The following is a 19,050-nucleotide window of genomic DNA, read 5'->3' as shown; positions in this document are numbered from 1 at the left end:
TGCTCTTGAAACTCGACTTTGTCATTTTCCCCAATTAACATTATTTACACATAGCATTATTAGATTTATTCAATCTTGGTAATCCTCTTTTTTCATCTTACTAATTCTTACCAAATTATCAAAATTCACATGACATAACCTCTTATGCCATAACCATATATCTTCATTTTGTGAAAAAAAACATGTCTCATGAGATAAATCTAGATAGAAAAAGTTATCTCTTGTCTGATCACCACTTCCAATTAGTTCATCAGAACCATCAAATATCTTGGTCTTCCTGTGATGGAATTCAACTCTATATCCTAATTTTTTCAACTATGAAACATTCAACAAGGTATACTCAAGTCCTTCAACCAAATACACATTGTCACTTCTAATCTTGTCAGTCAATTGTATTGATCCTTTAACTTTCAAAAACATGGTGCATCATTACCAAAATTAATACAACTACCTTTGTATGGTTCCATAGTTTCAAAAATACTTTTATCACCAATCATGTGTTGTGAAGAACCACTATCAATTATCCACCTATCACCTTTACTCACATATGAAATTAATGTAGTTTTCTCATCCTCATTAGAATCTTCTTTCATAGCCACATAAACAACTTCTTCATCATTATGTTTAGATTCATTATCAATTTCTTCTTCAACAATGTAACAATAATTCTTACCTTTGTCTTTGTAGTCCTTGTTTCTCCTATTGTCTCAGTCAACTCTTCTTCCTTTTTAATTTATTTCCCTTCTTTTATCCTTGTCTTCTTTGTCAGGACATCTTGCAACAATATGACCAACTTTGTTACATGAAAAAAATTATATGAAGTTTACCTTTGTATTTTCCTTTACCTCTTGAAAGTCTTCTTTCCATCAATTCTTCAAGCTCATCAAGTTCATCATTAGACACATCACTATCACTATTCACACACTTTGCTTTTCCTTTCTTACTAATAACCAATTGAGATAAGAAAGCAGATTCAACAGAAGTATGAGTGAAATTATCAAAATTTAAAATTTCAAAACCAGTAAGCCTAACAATTACACTTTCTAAACTTAGGTTATTACTAGGGATACATTTGAATTCTTGTATTGCAAAAACTCTAATAAACTACATAGGAAGTAGAGTTCTTAATACATTTCTAATCACAATCTCATCACCTTCTATCATTCTCATTTCATCAAATTTACCTCTTAATCTTGCTAATTTTGCTTGCAAAACATTTTTGTCTCCTCCATAAATAGTATTCAGTGTATCCCACATTTTCTTAGTAGTAGTGTAATCCTTTATGTCATCAAACTTGGCATAGCTAAGGGTTGATGCAATTGCCAATATAGCTTGGTTGTGTTCTTACTTCTCTTTCATGTGCTAAGTTGTGAGAGGAATTGTTGTAATAGCCACATATTCATTTTCTATATAGTATAATGCACCATCTCCAATTCCTACAAGAATCATTTTCATCAAACTCTATCATGCAGGGAAGTTCTCTTTGTTCAGATTTGGCACCTCTTTTTTGTACATCTTGATCTTTAGCTCCAAGTACCTTGAAACTTTTCTTTACAAGAACCAATGCTCTAATACCAATAATTAGAATATTTAGAATAACTAAGTGGGGGAGTGAATTGGTTATCCAAGGTCCAAATGTACCAACTAAACTTTTAATCACTTCAAATCTAAACATTCACTAGCTCGGTTTCTATAGAAAATAATTAGTAACATAAACTTGTAGTCCATTGTCCTAATAATTATCAAACTTGCATAATGTAAAATATTAATTATATTAAAACATCTCAAATGACATCCACACAAGTTAGATAATTTAAGAACATTCCATTAGAATTCCACCTTGATTAAATGATTTACTTATAACTATTAGGTCAACCTTGATTAAAATATTTCAATATTGATACAATAGTTAAAAAGTAACAATGGGTTTGATCTGACAATTACAGCTCACTTAAAAAATATAGATTATAATTTGGTTCACATGTTGATCCACTAACTAGCCTCCATTTTCATCTCTACCTCTAATCTTATTGGTACTCCTTAAAGAAATCACTCTCCACCTCTTCACAAACTTCTTAGCCTCCTGCTCAAGTTTACCTATCAATAACATCAACAACTACTCCAACCTTATTAGGTCTTCACAAACTCTACTAACCTTTTTAAGTTTACCTTGAATATGTAACTCTAATATTTTTCCACTTAAACATCACCATAGATGTTAGGGTTTGGTTAGATTCATCAAATCCTTCCATCATTTTGTCTCCTCTTTTCTCTTTTAGAAATTTCTCCAAACTTTACCTTGAATTCTTGCATAGAAACACTCAAACATGATTTCCCTCAAATTAAATGATCTATATCATCAATCCTTGTATTCCATGTGCTTTACATGTTCCAAGAAATCAACTAAGTCAATTAGAAATCATAATTTCCTCTTAATCTATCAAATGTTGTCCCTCAACCAACATTGTGTTTTGTCCTTCAGTCATCACTAGATTACATAGACACTACTAACATTTCTTTCTCAAAAAATATATTTCCACTTGGTTGATATTAATTCTTGGTTAACACTATCTTTCCTTGTTTCATACCTTGGTCAACTCTAGCATCACTCAACATAAACTTCAAGTTACTTAATCTTCTAGTCTTTTGCTCAATCAAGCCTACACATTTGATCATTCTTTGATCACTTCTTCTAGGCTTAAGTACAACTATATTCTTCACTAAGGTTATGATTAGAAAATCACTTTATCTTGTCAAAGTCAAACTAATAAGTATTCATTTTATTCCTCATAAATCAACCTTTTCTCTAGGTCCTTTTGTTATGCACATCTTCTTAAATAGACATTGCATCAGCCCTAAGCTATGAAGACATTGATGATATCAAGGATTGCAAAACTACCTTTGAAATGTGGAACAAGCTAAAGGAAATCTATGGAGGTGATGATAATGTGAGAAGAGCCAAAGCAAAAAGTCTGAGAGGACAATTTGATTAGATGAGGATGAGAGAGGATGAAAAGATTGGCAAATATGTTGAAAGAGTCAAAGAAAGCATTAGTGCAATCAAAGCTTCTAGAGGAGATATCAAGGAGGAAATAGTTGTAAGTAAAGTTCTTAGAACATTGTTTCCTATTTATGCAATTAGAGTATCTACAATTCAAGAAAAAAGATGTGAAGCAAATCATAAGATAAATTTGGAGGTCATAGTAGGAAGATTGACTACATTTGAGCTAGATAACTATGACAACTATGTTCCAACTTCCAAGAATATTGAATCAGCATTTGAAGCCAAGCTTTCACTCAAAGAAAAGTGAAAGAAGATAAAGGATTATTAGTCAAAAAGTGAAGAACAATCATAACAGAGTTCTGACAGTGACCTTGAGGTGGTTGAAGCTCTACTGGTATGGAAATATTCTAGAGGCAAAGGGAAATACAAAGGTAAGGTTCCTTTGATCTATTTTTCATGTGAGGAAATTGGTCATATTGCTGCTAGGTGCCCAAACAAGAAAAAAAAAGGATGAGAAGAAAGGTCACAAGTGCAATGGAAAGAAAGACTTCAAATCATTCAAAGACAAAGGTAAGAAAACATGTTTCATGGCTAAGGATTCTAAGGATTCTAACAATAGTGAAGATGAAATTGTTTACATTACTGTGAAGGATGAATATAATAATGATGAGGAAGATAAGATGACACTTATCTCTCATGTAAGAAAAAATGATACATGGATCATAGATAGTGGTTGCTCTCATCATATGACTGGTGACAAAACTAAGTTCTAACAATTTGAAGACTATGATGGTGGCAATGTGAGATTTGGTAATAATGACCCTTGTTGCATAAAAGTAAGAGGAAGAATCTCACTAACCAAAGAGATTGTATGTGATAATGACTATTGGGTTGAAGGTCTAAAACACAATCTATTGAGTGTTGAATAGCTAATCAATATTTGATTCAACGTTGAATTCGTGCATGGAAAAGCAAGACTACTGGATGACAAAGGAAGCCTGATTGGATCAGGCATACAAACTAAAGGTAACTTGTTCTATCTTGAACTTGGTGAATGTTCATGTTTTATTTTTCAACTTGAAGAAAGTTGGTTATGGCACAAAAGGTTATGTCATGTGAATTTTGATAACCTAGTAAAGATAAGCAAATTCAGGAAAGTAAGAGGCATTCCTAGTATATAGAAACCCAAGGTTGGTCTATGCAAGAATTGTCAGATTGGTAAGATGGGAAAGACTAGCTTTAACAGTAATAATTATTAGTTTGAAATTTTTTTGGAAATTGTGCATACTAATTTGTGTGGACCTATTGGAATTGAGAGTTATATTGGAGAAAAGTTCTTTATGATTTTTTTTGATGATTACTCTAGAATGATGACTATCATGTATTTGAGAGAGAAATCAAAAGCATTTGAGAAGTTCAAATGGTATTTGACCAGAGTAGAGAATGAAATAGGGAAAATACTAAAATGCTTGAGGTCAGACAAAGGTGGTGAATTCATCTCCCATGAGTTAAATAACTTCTACATTGATAGGGGAATCAAAAGATGGGTATTAGCACCTGGAACTCCCGAGAAGAATGGAATAGCTGAAAGGAGGAACAGATCTATCATGGACCGTGCAAGAACTCTAATGATTGAAAAGAACATTGCTATCAAATATTGGATGGAAGCTACTAGCATTACAGTTCATACCTTGAACTAAGTACAGTTGAAGAAAGACTCATTCAAAATCCCCAATGAGTTATGGTATGGCTATAAACCTAATTCAAGTTACCTAAAAGTATTTGGAAGTAAATGTTATATTTTGAAAGAATCTAGGAAAAAAAAATTTGATGTAAAGGGTGATGAAGGCATATTTTTGGGATATTCTTGCAAGAGTAAGGCATATAGATGTTTGAATTTGTCTACTCACAAAGTCATAGAAAGTGCACATGTGAAATTTGATGAGTTTGTAGAAAGGACTAAAGAAGAAACCAAAAAGGAATCAAAAAATTATAGGAGATTTGTTTCCATTGAACCTAATAGAGTGCCAGACACATCTGTCAAATAGGAAACTTCTACTTCCGAGTCTTCAATTAGTGAGTTACAAGAAGTTCAAACCGAGTGGAAGGAACCCAAGTCACATTCAAATGCTACCGAGCCAATGCCTACCAAGTCTAAAGTACCTAAGCAACAATCAAATTAGTTAGAACCAAAAATTGAAATTCAAAATGAAGATAGTGGAACTTAGTGAAAAGGCAAGGAATGTATATTAGCAAAGTATGTAAGAATACATCATGCTCCAAATCAGATTATTGGAGACAAAATTGAAGGTACTACGATAAGAAGTACGTTAAAAGGTACTTGTTTACTTGTTGATTTTTAAACTAGAAATGTCAAAGATGCATTAGAAAAATGAAAGTTGGATTGAGGCTATGAATGAAGAAATAGAGAAAATAGAGAAGAACAAAACTTGGACTCTTGTACCTAGGCCTAAGGATAAAAATGTGATTGGAAATAAGTGGTTATTTAGAAATAAGTTGAACGGAGATGGTAACATATCAAGAAATAAGGCTAGATTGGTATGTAAAGGCTACTCTAAAGAAGAAGGAATAGACTATGGAAAGACTTTTTCTCCTGTTACAAGATTGGAAGGTGTCAGGACCTTACTTGCATATGTTGCATACAAAGGATTTAAGGAATATCATATGAATATCAAATTTGCATTTCTCAATGGTATTCTGGATAAAGAAGTCTACATTGAACAACCTGAAGGTTTTTTTGATCTAGATAAGAAGGACATGGATTACAAATTACACAAAGCATTGTATGGTCTAAAACATGCCCCTAGAGCATGGTATGAAAGATTGCATAACTATCTTATTCATATTGATTTTCAAAGAAATAATGATAACAGTAGCTTGTGTATCAAGGAAGGACCAGATAATAAGATTGTTTTGGATGAAATATTTTTGGATGATACTTTTTCCACAAGGAATGATGATCTATGCAAAGAATTTTTAGAGCAAATGAACAAGGAATTTGAGATGTTAATGTTTGGTCAAATTAAATTCTTTGTTTGGTCTTCAAATTTAGCAAAGCAAGAATGGTATCTACATCACTCAGTCTGAATACATCAAGGAGACACTCAAAAAGTTTGGTATGGAAGACTGTAAATCGGTTGGAACACCCATGTGTACTTTACTAAAGCTTACCAAGGATGACAAATCAAAAGAGGTAGATTAAACCTTATATAGATCAATGATTGGAAAGTTGCAGTATGTAGTTCATACAAGACTAGATTTTGCTCTGTTAGTTGGTATTGTGGCAAGATTTGCAGCAAAACCTAGAGAAAATCACATGATGGCAATCAAGAGGATCTTGAGATACTTGAAAGGCACTGAAGATTATGGATTGCGGTATAATTTTGGAGGTAATCTAAACTTGAAAGTGTTTACTAATGCTGATTGGGCAAGAAACATTGATGATAGAAAGAGTACAAGTGGAGGAGCATTCTTTCTTGGAAAGAGGTTGGTTTCTTGGGCAAGTAAAAAGAAAAATTGTACATTCCAATCTATAGTAGAAGTTGAATATGTGGTAGCAGTAGCAAACTATTCTAATATTTTTTGGTTCAAACAGTTGTTATATTTTGTGACAATGCAAGTGCAATCGACATATCGAAGAATCCAGTGATGATTTCAAAAACTAAGCACATTGCAAAAAAGTATCACTTTGGTAGAGAATTGGTGCAGGATAAGGAGATCAAATTGGAATATGTCAATACAAAAGAACAAACTACTGACATATTCACCAAACCATTACCTAAGGATGCATTCTTGTATCTAAGAGGTATGTTAGGGGTTATTCCCCTATCTGAGGCTCACTAAAATGAAGTTTTAGTGATGCATCAATAGGAACCAAGTTGAAGATCTACTAGTTGATGCAACATAGTCATGGAAACATTGCATATGAATCAGTACTCAAGGTACATTGCTACTCATTTGGTATGTGTTGTCTTTGGCATGTGTTGTCAAAGAGGGAGAGTCTACTATCATATTTCTAAAATTTGAATTTGTGTGAGGGAGAGTTTACTGTTTGAAAAAAAGCTATGTAATTCCTTTATCAAGGGATATTACTGTATTTGAGAATTTTGTGTTGCCATCAATGCCAAAGAGGGAGATTGTTGGATACAATTGTTCAATTGTGTGTTGTCTTTGATGTTACACATATGCCATATCAGTTATCAGATAGAGTCTACCAAGCTCATTTGGTCAACAAAGAAAATTCTAGAGTCTACCAAGCTCAGTTGGTTAGCAAAGGCAATTCTAGAGTCTACCGAGCTCAGTTGGTTAGCAAAGTGAATTACAGTTTCTACTGAACTTACTCGGGTGACAAAGATTTCTGTGGAAGAAGTCAATTTCTACCAAGCTCACAAGGTCAACAAAATAAAGTTAGTGTTTATCAAGTTCACTGGGTCTCCAAAGGATTTTGTAGAGTTTGCAATGTTCATCGAGCTTTAGTTGGTTAACATTGGAAATCATTTTTGGAGCAGTGTTTACTGAGTAGGGTCGGCCAATGAAGCATTTCATTGTTTTGGGATATAAAGTTTAATTGTTTCATGTAATGAATGTGGCTAACTGATGTTATGATTATTGGTAATTGTAACTTGTAAATGAGTTGACTAGATAATTTGTAAGGTATAAATAAAAGGTCAAGTTGTGAATTCTAAAGTATGGATGTATGGATGAATGAGTGAGCATGCAAGTGTGAAGAGGAAAGTGTGAGAAAATTTTGAAGAAGGATTAGATATCCTTGAGGAGTAGCAAAGATTTATTCAATCAAAGAGGATCTAGTGAAGTACAACAAAGATCTGTATCAACAAATTCAGTTGGATCTCGTTCAGGTCAACTAATTATTACTTTCTCACAATTGTGGTAGTGATTTCCAAATATCTTAATAGAGTTGGTTTTATGGTCATTTTGTAAATTCTCTAACAAGATGGATAGTTCTATTGAATTGTTCTAAATTTCTCTAGCAAGGCCACTCCTAGAAGGGTGATTAAATCCTTTAATAAGGACACACCTCATAGTGTGTTTTTGTAACCTTTAACAAGGTTGGCTCCTAACAGGGCTCACTTTAGAAGAGTGAAAATTGGTAGCTAGTTACTTGGTGAATTTTTCCATATTGGGTTTTCACGTTAAATATGGTGTCTCTTGCGTTCATGTTAATTGTTTTATGCATGCATGTTAAATCTTTGTGAATGCTTAAAGATCAATAATAACTTATAGTTCATCTACCGAGTTACAACATTTTTCTATGTGGCTACTGAGTGACCAAAGTAACTAGTTTTTAAGACATCTAAGGGATCTGTGGATTTTTTTTTGTGGTAACTTATTCACCCCTGCCCCTTAGTTACTCCATCTATATTTCCAACATTGGGATCATCCAGGGAGACTGTGCCAATACTTGAAACACTCTTATAAGCATTTTATATTTGGACTATAAATTCTCAAAGACACTTGAAAGTGATTCTATTGTCATAGTACCCAACACTTTCCTAGATTCTATCTAGTGGCTCCCATAATATCCTCTATGTTGTCTAGTTGTTGTGTCTACCATGCAGTCTCTTTCTAAAGCCGCTCCTTCTCATTCTCTTTCTAAAGCTGCTTCTTCTCATTCCCTCTCATGCCTTAAATTTTGATTATCAAACTTCTAAATATCTACCTCTACCTTATCTAAAATAAACCTCACATTATGTTGTAACTCTAGCATAGGTGTTTGATCATTGATTTCTTTCATTTCAGCATTCAAGTTATCAAGATTGGTCAACACCTTAACTTGTGGACCTCTCATGTCAAGCACTTTTTGTACAATTTCAATACCATATTCTTTCTTCTGAGCTAACAGTTTTTTACATGCATTTTCTTGTAAAACATTAATTTTATTGAACAATATTAAACTCTTAGAAAGTGCATTTTTGTATTCATGTATGTGTGTATGTATATATATGTATGTATGTATGTACAAAGAGAGATCTTGTGGATTGTGGATTATAGATTATAAACAAAAAAGAAAAGAAAAAATGACATTAATCAGTCCCCATTTGTTTTGACTGATTGTGGAGAGCCACGTGTGAAAGAGGGTGGAAAGCTCTGAACAAGGGTGGAGAGCTCTAAACATTGGTGGAGATCAATGGAGATCTAAGATTTTTTTGCCATTCCATTGTGATCTTCATTCCCTTGCTCTACAATTTTCTTCAAGGGGAGAAAAGGTACCTATGTAAATGTTATTTTCTTTTCCTTCTAAACATCTATCTCTTGTTCATATATAATAGCTTTGGTCAGATTAAAGGATAACTAATTATGATAATTGTATGCATATGTGCATGTATGTATGTAAATCAATTCACTATGTGAATTGCTTTACATGCATACATACAAACTTGCATAGTACTTGTGCTAAATTAAATTAATCATTCATGTCTTGAATTCACACAAGCAATTATCCTTGCATTCAATTGAATTTATTCATACCAAACTAAGTATGTAGAAATTTTTACTTACAGGTTATATTATCTCTTGGTGATTGAGTAAAGATCTCGTGCAAAATATCATCTAGGTAATGATTGGATGCATTCACATTAAGTCATAATAGGATTGAGTAGATGATCCATTTATGTTACTGCATACTTTTTTTATTAAACATTTTGTTTAGCATAATCTATAATACAAGAATTATATAGCTACAACTAGTACTCTAGTTTATGTTATTTAATCATATACATTTAAGACTATTATTTTTCTTAAAATTAGACTATAAATTTTTTATCACTAAAACAAAAATAAAGATCTCTGATAGTTTTTTTTTTCAAATTCAAGAACTTTATATTTAACGTGAAGAGTTTTCACTAATGTATAGTTGAATAGCCACAATGTGGAGCCAAATAGCTCATGGGTTTTTCCACCAAATTATATTTTTATTATATTTTTGTCCTTCAAAAATATTATAGGTAAATATTCTTTTGATTTTCCATAATTTAATAATTTTTCACCTATAGTTTGAGGTAAATTTCTATTATGAGATAGAGACATATATTATAAGGATGGACATGCCAATTTTGGTCATCCCAGTTTCAAAGTTGATTCCCTTATCAAATTAATGAAACTGCTTGTAACTAACACCTTAATTTTCTACAACTTTCCTGATCAACCATTCACACAACCATCTTCCTCCTACCCCACCATAGCACACAACCCTTGTTTGAGGTTTATATCTTAGTCCCACCATTTCAAAAGACCAAGTCCAGTGATTTGTATCTAGCAAATTGATGATATAGAAATTCAATATGGAGGAGGATGTATTGGCATCACAAATGAATCATCCCATATCCATAAACAAGACCTAATCCTCTGTAAGTCTATCTCTCTCCTCTAGAGACCTAATACATGGAGCCATTATCATCATGAGTACACTCACTCTCAAATGAATTCAATTGAAATTATTCATACCAAACTAAGTATGTAGAATTCTGTACTTACAAATTTTATTATCTCTTGGTAATTGAATAAAGATCAAATACAATTTTTCAATGTGATAAAATTGTATATGTAGATGTATGTATGTATGTATGTATATACACATCTTGTTGTCATGCCCTTGTGATCTCTATATATGTATGTTTGTATATATGTATATACATATATATACATGTGTATGTATCTATATAAATAGAGAGGTCTCTAGATAGATACATACATAGATACATAGACACACATGTGTGTGTATGTATATATACACATACATATATATAAATAGAAGCTTCTCTATATATGCATACATACATAGACACACACACACACACACACACATGTTTGTGTGTATGTATATATACACATACATATACATGAATAGGGTCAAAATAGGACCTATCCTCAACCCAAATTTTCAAAAGGAATGATCCAAATTGATTAACCACAAGGAAGTGATCAATGCACGAATGGATCATGCAATGGAAAATATGAAGAAAGAAGGATATCCTATAATCTTGGATATGGAAAAGTAATTAATTGAAATCTGAAATGAATAGAAGACACACACTAACCTTAAAGTGGGATGAATCTGGAAAATGTTGATTTATAATGTTTGTGTATAGTTTTAGAGAATTTTGCAACCTGTTCTGGACTAGAAACGTTGAAACTAGAGGGGTGTTATCTTACCCCGGGGCACAATTATTCCCTAAAATTTTGACCTTGACCTGCACAACTCTGACAAAAATTTTGTGCATAGATCTTGCAAGTCCAACAAAAAGGGTATCCAAATCTATACTTAAACTCATTGATCCACACCTGTATCTTCAAGAAAATTGGTTTTTTTGTTTGGATGAGGGGTTTTCCTTGATCAAACCCCAGTTTAGAATCAACCTTAATAATGGAATTGAAATAAGGAACACTAGCAAGTAATAGAAGTAAATCTAACAATGAAGCTATAATACTCAATAATTAAGCAATTGTATTTGAAATGTAAACAAGTATATTGATATGAAAGCTTGAACATAACATTAGCAAGTGCAAATCAAAACCTTCATGATTGTATGCTTGGAATCCACCTTAATAGAAGAATGAATAGATCTTGAAGATAAACAAAGGATCTTGAAGGAAGATCACACCACCATGATGGATAGATCTAGGGTTTTAAATGATGAATCTTGAATGCTTCAATCCTTGATTTTCAATGGAAAACTTCGATGCTTGATAGAATTCTTGCTCACTTTAATATGTATGCTTGATAATGGGTCATAGATGCTCTTCATAAAAAGTAGACAATAACTTTTCTCATAGATAATGGATGATCAAAATGAGGGAAGAAGGCTTCCTTATATAGAGATCTAGGGCACAAACATCTAGAGAAGGATGACATGGGAGCACTAAATCCCAATTAACCCTAACCCATAGAAATGGATCTAGATTAAATGTAAATTAAGAGTGTACCATTCCAAAACTTGGAATAACTAACCTGAAAGCGAGAAAATAGAACTTTCTAAAGCTTGATATCTCAAAACTCTTGGAATTTGAAAAATGGACCTAGGGCCAGGGAAAAAGTGAACCCTACCCTAGGTCAGGGTCAAGGTCATCCTTGACCTAGGTCAAGGTTGAGGTCAACCTTGACCCAAAAATTCAAATTCCTTAGTTTCATGGAGAAAGTTCTCAAAAATAGGTTGGAAATAGAGAGAGACAGACAAATAGATACAGAGAGAGAGAGAGAGAGAGAGAGAGAGAGAGAGAGAGAGAGAGAGAGAGAGAGAGAGAGAGAGAGAGGAGCACAACATGGGGAAAATAGCCAGATCCATGTAAAGACCCACTCAAGGCACTTGACATGACCCTACACCACTTACTCAAAGGGCTAAACACTCTTAACATGGAAGTGCTTCCATTTTAAGATGATACATTTAGCCCCCACTTTAGCAAGAGTATGGAATCGATGCAAACTCTTGGTAAAGGAGAAGAAAGAAGAGATCCAAGTGGATTCATCAGGAGATAAAATATCACTTGACTAAGGACACAAGCCCCTAGGCTAAGGATTCTAACTCAACATACATGCACAAGGGTGCAAAAACAAAAAGAAAATTGAGACAACACAAAAGAAAGGATTAGTACTATAAAAACCCAAATCCACTAGCACAAGAAACCTTGCTAAGAAATATTTCTTATACTAATATCATATTTGGAAAGCTATCATAAAAACATAAATGATTACATAAGAAAGACAAGAGAAACACTATAAATAGCATAGCTACATGATCTAGTCCTACTAACGTGAAAGCAAAAAAGAAAGAAAAGAAGAAGTGATTACCTTTCCCAATAAGATGCCCACCTTACCATAAATTATGAAGAGAGAGGGAGAGCCCAATAGGTGGCCAAAACTTATAGTTCACCCATAAAATATGCTTGCAATTGTAATGCATCTTTTGATGGCTTATGGAATATCCATAGATCCACCTTCTTGTATCACTATGAATATGAAATGTGTGTCTCCTCAGGATTTAGCAACTTATGTGTGCTACCTTGAAAAGACTTAGTATATTGAAAATTGAAAAATGTGTATCTCTTTAGGACTTAGCAACTTATGCACATCACTTTCAAAGGATTTAGCAATGTGTATCTCTTTAGGATTTAACAACTTATGTTTGTTACCTTCAAAGGATTTAGCATATATATATAAAATTGATAAATCCATCTCCTCCAAATTTAACAATTTATGTTCATTACCTTCCAAGATTTAGCATATAACTAAAGAACTATAGCATAAGAGAGGCCATATATATGCCCCCCTCCTTATCATGGCTGTCTATAAGATATGATAAGGAAGAGGAAGAGAACACCTTCTTCACAAAGCAAGAAGATATCATGTTTAACAACAATGTATACCATATTTTTAGTGAGGGATATTGACCCCTACATCCAAGATCATAGATAATCATGAAAAAGATATGTCACTTATGGAAAAAGGATCCTCAAAGAAAGAGATCTTATCAACAAGACCCCCACCATAGAGGAGTGCTTTTAGATAAAATATCATATTTCAAAGATAAATCAAATGGGAACAAAGATTCAAACATCAAGCCCCCTATAAAGAAGAGGAAGAGGAATATTTGGAACAAGGAAAAAAACTCTAACACCAAAGCAAGGGCAAGAGTTTATAAAGAATCATAATTTGCAACATAAAGAAGAGGTGATGACCTAGGACAACAACTTCTCATATAAAAATATTATCCATAGCCAAAACATTAGTTTATATGAAGAAATAACATTGTAATATAAATAAGTACCACTAAGCTAAGGAAAGTAGTTACCTAGACATAGAGAAGGAAGGAACAACCTTGCCCTTAGGGAGTAAGACAAGGGATACCTTTGCAAAACATATGTCTTAGAAAAGATATCTTGAACAAAGCATAATAGAAAATAGGAAGAAAGAATACTAATTAAGCCAAATAAAAGGCCTAATGGATCCTGGGAGATTGAATGAAAATACACCTCTTGCCCCCCAGTCTAGAGACAAGAGGAGAAGAAATATATATTATATCAAAAGGAAGGGAATATCCTATATCAAAATTTTGAAGGAATCATAAAACTACATGAGAGTGAGATATAATTCCTAAAGCAACTTGTTCACAAACATACAATTTTAAATTTCTATAGTCAGCAAGTAAGTATGTATTATGATAATCAAAAGGATATTTGTAATTGGATAAGGCATCTTTTAGTATAGGTTTAAAGATTTATTTTTTGGAATTCATTAATTCAACATACATGTGTTTAGCCACCTCTTGATGAATATCAGAGTTATCCAAGGTAGATGTAGGGAGAAGTTAATGAAGAGGAGGATGATAATTAACATCACCTTCCTTAACTTGAGATTTTGAACAACCAACACCATGCAAATCTAGTTTAGAGGGTATATGAATGGGATACTTAATACCACACTCATCAACTCCAAGCCCTAAACCTTTATAACCTTTTTTAGTTATCATATTATATCATGTAGTGTACGTATCATGTAAAGCTTCTACAAGAAATGAGTTTTTATCATGTTCATGAGTAAATATTGTATAAGGTGGAATAATAGGTCTTGAAGAAGTGTCTTTACCCTTTCCTTTAATATCATCATGAATTGGAGAAGGTAAATCAAAGACATCTTGCACATCTGCATCCTTAACTATAGCTTGAATGTCATCATAAGTATGGGAAGAACAAGGATTAACAAATGGAGAATTAGTCATTGGATTAAGAATAATAGGATTCAGATTATGAAGATTAAGAGATGGTGTATCATCTACCAAATCCTTTACATAATCCAAAAGAATAATAAATCTACCACATGAATCTTTACGAAATTTTTTGAATGTAGGAAGACTAGTATTGGTTAAATTCACAAAATCATAAGCAAGAATAAAATGAAACATTAGGAACATAATAAAATGAATGATACTCTCATAAACATCGTAATTATGGTAAAGAGATGCTAAAAGAAGAGTAATAAGGAACATAACCACACACCAAATCATCTTCATAATATTCATCGTAAATGAAATGCAAGAAATGTTTTTGGATTTTATTGAATAAATAGATTTTTTTTAAATTTTTGAATTTAAAATGCAAGAGCATAAACTAAATCTAATCTTGATGCAAGAAAAGACCGAACAAATATGAAATTTTACACCACAAAGCACAATAGGGCACCTAATTCCACAAAAGATAGGGGGTAAGCATGTCGGCTTCACCAAAATTAATAGGGGGAAAATAGGACCTATCCTCAACCCAAATTCCCAAAATGAATGATCCAAATTGATTAACCACAAGAAAGTGATCAATGCACAAATAGATCATGCAATGTAGAATATGAAGAAAGGAGAAGATCCTATAATCTTGGCTATGGAAAATTAAGTACTTGAAATCTAAAATGAATAGAAGACAAATACTAAACTTAAATTGGGATAATTCTAGAAAATGCTAATTTTTGATGTCTGTGTACATTTTTGGAGAATTATGCAACCTGTTTTGGATTGAAAATGTCAAAACGGAGAAAACTCTGAAAACTTTTGTCCTTCTGAAGGCAGATCAACCTTGAACTAGATAGAGGGGCACATTCTTACCCAAGGGCACAATTGTGCACCAAAAAGTTAACCTTGACAAAAATTCTATTAGTAGATCTCACAAATTTGACAAAAAGGGTATCCAAATCTACACTTTAATTCATTGTTCTGTACTTGTATCTGCAAGAAAAATGGTTTTGTTGTTTGGATGAGGGGTTTTCCTTGGTCAAACCCCATTTGGAATTGACCTTGATAATGGAATTGAAATAAGGAATGCTAGCAAGTAGTAGAAGTAAATCTAACAATGAAGCTACGATACTTAATAGGTATGCAATAGTATTTGAAATGTAAACAAGTATATTGATATGAAAGCTTGAATATAACATTAGGAAATGTAAATCAAAAGCTCCATGATTGTATACTTGGAATCCACCTTGATAGAAGGATGAATCGATCTTGAAGACAAATAAAGGTTCTTGAAGGAAGATCACACCACCATGATGGATAGATCTAGGGTTTTAAGTGACAAATCTTGAATGATAGAACCAAATCTCATCAAAGGCTTGAATGCTTCAATCCTTGATTTTCAATGGAAATCTTGGATGCTTTATAGAATGCTTTCTCACTTGAAAATGTATGTTTGATAATAGATCAAAGAAGCTCTTCATAAAAAGTAGATAATAACCTTTCTCATAGATAATGGATTCTCAAAATGAGGGAAGAAGGCTTCCTTATATAGAGATCTAGGGCACAAACTTCTAGAGAAGGCCAACATGGGAGCATTAAATTCCAATTAACTCTAACCCATAGAAATGGACCTAGATTAAATGTAATTTAATAGTGTACCATTCTAAAACTCGAAATAGCCAACCCAAAAGTGAGAAAATGAAACTTTTTGAAGACTAAGATCTTAAAACTCCTAGAAATTAAAAAATGGACCTTGGGTTAGGGACAAGATTGCCCCTGCCCTAGGTCAAGGTTGAGGTCATCCTTGACCTAGGTTAGGGCCAAGGTCAACCTTGACCTAAATTTTTTTCCTTGACTCAAAAAGTCAAAGTCCTCAGTTTCATAGAGAATTTTATGAGAAATATATCAAAAATAGAGAGAGAGAGAGAGAGAGAGAGAGAGAGAGAGAGGGAGAGAGAGAGAGAGACAGAGAGAGAGAGAGAAGCAAAATAGGGAGAAAATAGCCAAATCCATGCAAAGACCCACTCAAGGTGCTTGACTTGACCCTATACCACTTACTAGGAGGGCTAAACACTCTTAACATGGAAGTGCTTCCATTTTAAGATAAGACAATATATGAAGAGAAGCTTCTCTAATCATGTGCTAGGGGAAATATAAAGAGATACATGTTTAGAAGGAAAAGAAAAGAACATTTACATAGGTACTTATTCTCTCCTTAAAGAAAATTATAGAGCAAGCACTACCACATTTGGGCTCGAACACCACAAATTACACTCTCATCATAAATAACCATCACAATTTGACCCCAAATGTTGTAGTGCTACATAGAGGGTACAAATATCACAAGGGCACAACATAGAAACAAAGTCATAGAGAAAAGGCACAGAGATGACAAAGACATGACAACGAAATGCAAAAATCACAAGGGAATAAAAAAAAAATCCTAGATCTCCACTAATCTCCACCAAGGGCATAGCAAAAATATATATAGATCATAAGGGCACAGAAATGAAATGCAGCGATCACAAGAGCATGATAATGAAATCTCCACCAACGTTAAGAGCTCTCCACCTTCTTTTGCATGTAGCTCTCCATAGTCAAAACAAATGGGGAATGATTTATATAGTATTTTCATTTTCTTGCTTATATCTAAGATCAACTTCACATTATGTTGTTACTCTACCATAGGTGTTTGATCCTAGATAGCTTTCATTTCATTGTCATAACCTTGTGATCACTACATTTATTTGTTATACCCTTGTGATCTCTGTAGCTCATTTTCGTGCCCTTATGATCTCTATATATGTATGTATGTATGTATCTATGTATGTACATATATACATATGTATATGTATATATGTGTGTATGTATGTATATATGTATGTATGTATGTACATATGTACGTATATAAATAGAGAGATCTTGGCACAACAGAAAAAAAATAAAACTCATTCAACAAATAGCATGGCCATGGGTATTGTCACAAGATTTTAAACATAACTATATAAGGAGTGACTTAGGACATATATAGGTTAACCTTACATTAACTATAAACTACAATACAAAGGTTGCACCAAGGTATTACAGTATTATAATTATAGAAAAATTGCCTAATTTTCCTGAGTGGGTGTATGATGGTGAAGAGTTATATCAGGTGAGTAAAGATCACTAGTGGTTATAGGAATACAACTATATCAAAATAATTAGAAACCAAAACTACATATTCTTTAGAGTGGCTAGTTCAAGGGTCTTGATCCTGTGGATATGGGTATGTAGGTAGCCTGGTAGGTGAAGTATGTGTCCAGTCTACAAATGCCTTGGACATAGTTAGGTAGCACTTAACCATGTATGTATATATGTATGTATGTATGTATGTATGTATGTATGGATGGATGGATGGATGGATGGATGGATGGATGTAACTATTCTCTACTTAACAATGTTATCAACATGGGGTGGGAGGGGTGCAGTTGAGCTTGCACCTTCTGCAATACTTCATTTCCATTATTTGCACTCTCTCAATCAAACATATATAATTGTATCACTTGTAACTATAATTTTCAAATAGTAAAAACCATAGTAGTTTCTTATAATTATATGGTTCTCTTTGTAATTTTATAAAATTGAAGTTTAAAAATTAATTACTTTTATGTACATATTTTTCAAGTTTGATATTTCTCTTTTTCTTGACTCACATTCCAAGAATAATTTTTCAAAAGACATACTTGACCAGTTGGAGATTGAGCCAAAAAATTGTAAGAACAATTGTGTCAAAAGAGCTAAAAAAATGATTGGTGAACGATAATCATCTTTTTACGCTATTTTTGGCACAATTGTTCTTACATTTTATGATTTTTGGTGAGAATAAAATTCTAAACTAATCAAGTAGGTGATCCAAAATCAAATCATAATAGGTTGAGGCATGTTTAAATACCTTATTTCACATTTTATTGAATGTTATGTTTTTGTGTGCTATTGTTAATGAATGTTAAAGGATGAACTAATGTTAGATGTTAGCTTTGGACATTATAAGATTTTTTTATGGATGCTCATAATTTTTTTTTACTTCATGTGATAATGAATGAATTCTATATTTTATTAGTGAATGAATGTGAGATCCATCTCTTCTTAGGTACTCTTTCTAGGATGTTGTACCAATTCTTAAGCCCAAAATAGATAAATAACTTAATGAATGAGCACACCAAGTGAAAGACCTTGTGTGATGAAGTATTATATGATTTTATGCATATTTCACCACATAGCAATGCATTGTAGGCTCACATGCATTCTTAA

This window comes from Cupressus sempervirens, chromosome 7, assembly GCF_028749045.1.
Source record: "Cupressus sempervirens isolate cs-2001-9-10 chromosome 7, ASM2874904v1, whole genome shotgun sequence".
NCBI lineage: Eukaryota > Viridiplantae > Streptophyta > Pinopsida > Cupressales > Cupressaceae > Cupressus > Cupressus sempervirens.
Note: the sequence above shows the minus strand (reverse complement) of the source record.